This window comes from Rattus norvegicus, chromosome 15 (genome assembly GCF_021556685.1).
Source record: "Rattus norvegicus strain SHRSP/BbbUtx chromosome 15, alternate assembly SHRSP_T2T, whole genome shotgun sequence".
NCBI classification, from domain to species: domain Eukaryota; kingdom Metazoa; phylum Chordata; class Mammalia; order Rodentia; family Muridae; genus Rattus; species Rattus norvegicus.
The window spans coordinates 21,375,380-21,383,456 of record NC_141548.1 but is presented as its reverse complement, the minus strand read 5'-3'; the positions used below and the strand labels follow the sequence as shown (position 1 = coordinate 21,383,456).

The window sequence follows — 8,077 nt, the reverse complement described above, 5'->3', positions numbered from 1 at the left end:
TGAACATTTTACATTCCCATACTGAATTGTTCTATTTCCTCTAATGTATTAGAGAAATACTTCTGTGTTTCTCCTTTGTTTGTCATTATAAAGGAAGCTAAATTTGTGAGCACAAGGATAAAGCAAGGATATATTTCATCATGAAGGGGGGTTCCACAGAGCATGACACACCGTCTACATCAAGAGCACAGTTTCCTGTGCAGCTCTGGCTGGCTGTGAACTGATGATGAAGCCTACGCTGCATGAGACTTGCAGAAAACCACTGTTGCCTTACACTTGGGCTGTTACAGGAGGAAGAACAACACACGACTCAGGACGGTCTTGTGAGTGAAGGGTTAAAGGTCACATTTTTATTTATAGACAAACATTAATTTATTCAAGAACATTTTAAATTGGGGAGTCAATGAGTTCAATGTATATAGCCTTAGGAATATTAATTAATTAATATTAATTAAGTACACTAAAGTTAACAAATGAATAACAAAACTTCAAACTTAAACAAATAAAACCAAATGCATAAAACAACCAAACTTCAAACTAAAAACCAAATAGAACAAGTAAATTAGTCAGCATTCAATTCCTGCTGATTTTTCAACATATAACTCCAGCCTGTTGCTGGCCTTGCAAACACAGCAGAACGGCAGGTAAGATGGTAAAATCTCTTCAAGAGGAATGTAGACGCCTCATTCAGGGTGGTTGGTTGTTGATGGACAAGTCGTCAAAGGGTTAAATGTGAGGCGTGTTCCATGCCACATCTCAAGGTCTTTCAAATTCAGCCCAAGATTGGAACGGTTACAAGGACTGAGATGCGGGAGGTGTTATCAATCTTTGCACCCTCAGTGCTCCTGGTGGACAGGTCTGTCTCTGAGAGCTGTAGTCCTGCTCTGGGCCATGGACAAGCGTCTGCTGGAGTGTTCAGACCTAGGGGTGGAAAAGGCCTGGTGAGGACCTGCCATGTCACTTCTCCCATACATAGCGCACAATTCAGCAGGATAATCCAGGATGATCTTTGATCTGAGGTCATTTTCTCATGCCCAAGAGAGAAGGGTAAGAGACCCCACAGGCCTGCATATTTTCCCAGCTTTTAAAACTGCTAAAAATTGAACAGTGAACAGCAGATAATTCCAATCGTCCATATATATTATATTTTAAAATCATGTAGCAGCGTCTCAATGTCAGATGAGGAGACATGTGAACAACCTAGAAAACAATAGGAAGGCCTTGGAGGCCTGGCCATCACTGAAATGAAGACTATCATTATTCCTCCAGTGCAGGAATATGCCTGGGGTCCACTCACAACCTCAATATCTGCAAAGACCCACAGAAACAATATCTCAAGAAGTACATGCACACTGAAGTGATATTATATTTGGCAAGAATATGCTGCATGGAAATCTTGCCAAGGGTAGGCATTGAACTCTAACGGAAATACTCATACAGAAAATAAACTATACCACTCCTTTGTTTATGGTTATCAAAAAACTCTTTGTGGGGAGACTTAAAGGCACTGGGCTCAGATAATACAAGAGAGCTCAGACTGGAGGGATCAGTACACCATAGCCAGAATCTCTATGGATCACATACACTTCATGGATGGAATTTCTTTTAAAATGGACAGGAATAATATTCTGAGCTGCTCCTAGCTGACAGATGCTGATAACTATGATGAAAGTCACACACCCAATAAGACAGTTCATAAGTACAGGGAATCTACTTGGGTCCTCTCATCCTGTGCTTTCAAATCATCTCAATGACACCGAAATGATGCCGCATCTTCTCAGCCAAGGCCTTTTGCTCAGTGAACAGTTTGTTCTGATTCAGGGCATCCTACAGACTTTCCTACATTCTCTCCTCATCCTGGTCATTAGAAGATTATATTGTCCATGGAGACAGGCATGTATACAGAGACAGACAGACAGACAGACAGACAGACAGACCTTTGAACTCACCCAAATATATTTGTTCACACACACAAGCAGAGTATTTTGCAGAATGTGGTTAGTTTCCCAGTTAATGATAATAGAAGAGATCACCCAGTCTACTATTGTGGCATAAGAAAAAAAACCTGGAATGGGGTAAGTACACAGTGAGCATAGGCTAAAGACAGCTCAGCCAATAAAGTGTATTCCCCTTAAAATCAGAAATTAGAAATGTGACATCTAGGCCTGTTAGCCAAGCCTGCTTAGCAAGGTCACAAGGCTGTGCACAGGAGGCTGATTTCAGGCAACACAGCACTGGGTGGGGGCAGGTGAGGCTCTTCTGTCCTCTGCTCACTGTTTCCCAGTGCATGCAAAGTGAGCTGCATTTTTCAATATGAGGTCCCTTTAGGATACAGTACCTGACAGAGCAGCCAAACTACCAGCACAAACAGCTAGGAAATCTCCACAACCACAATCCAAGGTAAAACTTGTAATGGGATGCTATCAGATATAATTCGAGTGAGATAAGGCTGACTGATTCAAAGTCAAATGCTGGCAGGTATAATCAAACTCAGCCACAGTCCATGGAAGGGCTGGACAACATTGTACCTTTTCACTTTCTGACTGGTGGACTTCTGGATAATTTTGCTTCATGGCTGCTCTGAGGTGAACCACTACAACACTAATGTGCCACAGTTTCTCTGCTGACACCTACTTCTTGTTCTGGAATCGCTGTGTCAAAGGTTGAACTTTTACAAGAGTTGTGCATGGCTTCTCACAGGGCTACCCATTTGACACCTCCAGCAATGTCTGAGGGTCATCACTTTCTAAACCCTCCTTACAGAAGATTTTCACTCAGATCAAATGATTTTGAATAACAATGGTTAAGAGTGCCACAACCCAACCCAGGGTGGGTGCTGTGGACTATTTTGAGTCTAAGGTTCTGTCTGAGGCAAAGATGTGATTCCACCTCAACATAACTCCTGGACATCTTCTGCCTGCAGATTCAACTCTAAGCAAATTAATCTTTCAATTAACAATTTCCAGAGCAAACTCCAAAGCCAATGTATATTCAATCAAGTTTAGGCCGATCTAGAAAGAAAGTGGTGGCAGGTAACGATTAACATAACCAGGATGTTGAGAAGACACAACAAGCACATGACCTTCCAGTGTTACTGCACACGGAGAGCAAAGGAGGCAGAAGAGCCCTGAGTCAGCACTTTCCACACTCAGGTACATGGATTTCACACAGCAGCCTCTCCTCAAATCCCTGTACCCTATTCCTGAGATTTCTCCAAGTAATGTCAATGTTGATGAATAGTTTTCCCACTGTAATAATTTCAATAGTAATCAAAACCCCATTAAGAACAGTTTAAAAAAACTAATTGGAAAAATTGTGTTTCCTCTTCCTCTCTCTCTCTCTCTCTCTCTCTCTCTCTCTCTCTCTCTCATTCTCTCTCTCTTTATATATATATGTATATATATGTATATATATATACTTTTACATGCTTCTATGTGTGTACATATAGACTAATACAATATATATAAATATGTGTCTGTGTTCAGAAACTTGATGAGTTCACACACACACACACATATGCACGAACACACATATACACACACTTCTATATGTAAGCACCCATAGCGCAAACACTTAAAACAAGCAACTCCCAATGTAACATGTGTACCATAGCCATAACCATGTTCACACATCTGTGCCCAACGACACAAACACACACACACACATACACACACACACAGAGTCAGAGAGAAATGGAGAGGGGGAGGTAGGGAAGGAGGGAGGGGAGAGAGAGAGAAAGACAGAGAGAGAGAGAGAGAGAGAGAGAGAGAGAGAGAGAGAGAGAGAGAAATCACAAGTGAGAAGCAGAAAAGAATGAGGAGGCCATCCTTCTGGAAGCACAGTTGTTGCATACAGATTAGGCAAAGGAAATGTGTCAGTGAGAGCGTAGACACTGCTCTCCATCCCTTATAGAGTAAACCTGTGTGGGGAATGCACTTCTTGGGCACACGAGGTTGAGAGAGTTGGAGAAAAATTTCCCTCTAACCCTCACATATCTCACACAAACCCTCACCCTGAGAGAAGTCTTTCTTACATCCCTGTTCATCCAGTCAGCTCCAGGACATAAGCCACAGGAAAGAACACTAAAACACTGACATAGAACAGGACTGACACACTGCTTCTCAAGCTCTGTCACTATGAACCACCATTTGGAAAGGCAGAAGGGACCATTTTCAATGTACAGGGAAAAGGAGAGAAAGTCCACAAGCCCCATCATAATTGACAATGATAACCATTCTTTTAGCAAGTGAACTGAACTCTAATCAGTTCTGGGCACTACAAAGACGGCTACCACATGGCATCCCTCTAGCATGTAAGTGTGCAATGTGTGATCAACAGATGCCCCTTAAAGAAATGCATTTTCTAGTTGAGCAGGAGGATTTGGTTGTCAATCCTCCAGACTCTTGCATGAAGCTAGAATCACAGAAAGTTTTGTAAATGGGCAAAGAAATGAACAACTGGATGAGACCTAGGAGAGTGTCTGGATAAGTTGGAGAAGGTTAAATTGGTTTGACTTGGTTTCTGCTTAGATATCAGGAAAACCTGCCCTTGATGCTTCATTCATCCTACCTGAGGCTGCTTGTTACACGGATTTTCATACTGGCTTCCCCACAGAACCTTGTTGTTTCCTTAATGGATTCTTCCAGTGCAATCTGATCCCTTAGAAGCCCTTTGTACTCATTCCATGCTCTCTGGGCATTGTTCTTCAGCTCAAAACACTCAGTTAGGAGGGGGCAGAAGCTGCGGCTGAGACACAAAGAAAAAATGGTGAATCCCAGCCAGGCTCCAACTTCCTCCACTTCTCCAAGTCCATTCCTCCTTCTAGGGTCCTGATCAGAAGAGAGCCCCAGATTATAGTCCAAGTCCACAGTAGCCATGGAGCATAACCTAGAGACAGGTCAAATGGAGAAAAGAGCAACATTCCAGAAGACTCAGGGCACTTCTCAAAAACCTGACACCATTGATTCAAGTTTTTCCTAGAAGTGGACTTAATCGTTATGTGTGCTTATATGTCCATTTTATTAGAATGTCCCTTGGAGGCCAATCTTTCTATGTGTCGTGTGTGTGTGTGTGTGTGTGTGTGTGTGTGTGTGTGTCCTGTCAGAGCCCCAGAGCATCAGGATTGATTGATGACTCCATCATTGTGCACACATTTTCTATGTACAGGATCCCTATTTGGGAAGGACAATGACTGATGAATCTCACAGTCTCTTTCCATTTGTTCAAACTATCTACAAGCGGTAAAAATCCTAGAGCCTTCCTTAGAGACAGGCTTCCTGGTCTGCTTCAAACACTATAAAGCCTGATCCTCACTTTACTTCAAAGATAAGAATGGGCTGACACATGCTGTGCCTAGTGCTGGGGTCACAACCTTGTAAGTTACTCACCAGTACCAGTCATTTTCCAGTGTAAGGTTTTTACATTTGACCAAAGCGGTATTGTCTGCTCGCTCATTTTCTTCATGTCGGTCATCACTTCCTCGTGCTGCATCATGAGCATCTCGGACTCAAACTTGTTCCTGTGACAGGGCGTGGTCCAAGGATCAAATAGCATTATGAATGAAGGATTCAAGAATTACATGAATTCAGACTGAATCCTGAACTACTCCAGCCTAGGACATGCCACGCCCTTACTCCTTGGTACTGGGTGCATTTGGTATTTATTCAGTTTATTATTATGAACACAGGGACAGCAGTGCCAGGAAACAAAAGCAGGGAGCTGATTTGCTTGAGCTCTCTGAGACGGTTTGAAGGAATAGACTAGCTTGCCAAGAACTTTCGAGCGTCCTGTGCCACCATCCAGGCTCCAACTTAAACCCATGAAGACTATTCTCCTGTTCTTAGGTAACAATTCTCAATCATAGAATCTATTGCTACATGAAAACCCAAAGGAACATGAACAGTATTTACAGGGAAAAGAATTTATAGCACACACCAGGAGATTCCCATGTGTGTCCACCTGAGCAGATGTGAAATGTTGTACTGTTCAAAGTGAGGCTCTCACCCACATCATTATCATGCCATGGAAATTGACACAGGATAATTCTCAGGCCAAATCAGAACACAGAATACCCAGATCTTAAGTTATACACACAAACGCACTCACACATGCATACACACACACAAACTCACACAAAACACTCTCTCTCTCTTTCTCTCTCTCTCTCTCTCTCTCTCTCTCTCTCTTTTCATACAATTAGAATGCCAAATAAATACAAGAATGTGGCATTATCTCAAAATACAATGAATAAAATCAGAGAACAACAATGATACCCTGTTGACAGTCCAGTCACACACTGTGAGGCAGCAAGAGGGATTAGGCCCCTCCAGCTCTTCACAGGACCTATTGAACCCAAAGCACCTCCACATCAATTGCAACAATGATTGCTCATAATCAGAGCACCTAGAAATTCCCACAACCCAACACCTGTCCAGGCTACCTAAACCACACAATGAGAGCTCACACACTACTACCCTCAATCCCAGACTGTAATTCAGGCCACAGGCTATGATTTACGTTTGTAGCAATCAAAATAGCCTGTGCCACCATCTCATTCCCATCTGATCTTCACATTCTGATGCAATCAGGAAAGTGATTTTGACCATGAGGACACCCTGGAGTTGTAGCCTACTGTGATGTGAGGAAATGTGGATTTAACAGAACTTGCACTGTGACTACCTGTCATTTAAATTCTTTCCAGGGTAATCGGCCAGGATTCTCCTGAGTTCATCTCTCTCCTTCTGCACCTTGTGGAGAGCAAATTTGAGGTTCTCCAAACGCTTCATTCTCTCCTCCTCAACAGGTGTCGTGGAGGGTTGGGATGATGCTTTCTGATCAGACTCTGTAGGTAGATAAACACCAGTAAACAGGCATATATGTGGACATAGTGTCAAGAAAAACTATGCTTACTCTAAAACAGAAGTCTGAGGATGAACAGTCTACAGATACAGTGACTCCCTGACAGAGCAAGAAAGCGATCTTTAAGCTGAACTCAGCTCAGTCCCTGTTCCCCACCATCATAGACATATGGTGACATATGCCATCATAGATATAGACCACACCTCCTACAGCCATTCTTCTGCACTGAAATTCTAAAGCTGGCCTAAACAAGAAGAATTGGAGGACCTTCTCAGCTAATGTCTGATGTGAGGCAGGTAAGTCCTTGAGTCCAAACTGCTTAACATCTTGAATCCCTAGTCACGTGTGTTCAAGGACAAAGTAACTGAGACCTTGATATATGACCAGGAGAGTATCCCTCTTGGCATCAATGACCCACATAATCTACAGGACACTGCTGAGAGGAAGTGCTTCCACAGCCTATCCTGAGAGACACTTTGTTATTCTTACAGAGGCTCATCCTGGTATTCTTTGACACTGCCTATGACACTAAAGAGATCCAAGGAAAGCCCTTGACATATAACAGGTCTTGGTTCTCTGTCAAACTAATGATCAGAAATTGTTGAGTCTGGGTCAGCCATTTAGGAAGACTGAGGCTCTAAATCATATGTCCTACTCCTGGAAGGACCAGCTCAAGCAAACCTCCTCCAGGAAGCTCCCCTTGCCCTGCCCAGTACTCACTTGACCTCCTCAAGGACCTTTCCATTCGTCTTGTTCTCCAACGTGATAGAAGGCTGGCCTCCCTCTGCCTTGGTCTTGTCTCTGCATAGATATGATTGTCCCTCCGAAAGAGACTGAGGATCCTGGAGAACATGCCTCCTCGGGAACCCATTAGGAAATGAAGGGAAATCGCTCAGGCAGTTGGTGTCACCACAACACTGCTGACATCACAGAACATTCTAGTGTCTCCTGGATACAAGAGAATTTCGAGGGAAGACACCACCGGTGATATCACTGGGAAATGCCATAGCTTACTTGCTAACTACCTCTACCCAGACTGACCAGGTTCTGCAGTGGCTTTTCCAAGGACTCACTTTTGAGCTAGGGAACACCCATTCGCACACTCTCCTTCCACAACTTCAAAGTTCTCACTGCTTCATTACAGCTCAGTTCTGAGGACAGGGAGAGTTGGTTAAAGCCTTGATTTGGATAGAACATCTTTGTTAACAGCCAAAAATCT

At 43.1% G+C, this 8,077-nt stretch overlaps 1 pseudogene across 1 annotated transcript; it reads right to left on the bottom strand.

Moving 5' to 3' along the window:
* Positions 1 to 326: 326 nt before the first annotated feature.
* Positions 327 to 7,729, bottom strand: LOC148000878 (disks large homolog 5-like; annotated as a pseudogene). The gene is made up of 5 exons (XR_015639106.1): positions 7,579 to 7,729; positions 6,679 to 6,841; positions 5,388 to 5,518; positions 4,570 to 4,746; positions 327 to 921 (listed from the first exon to the last, which is right to left on the bottom strand). The product of XR_015639106.1 is annotated as a disks large homolog 5-like (transcript).
* Between the last annotated feature and the right edge of the window lie 348 nt (positions 7,730 to 8,077).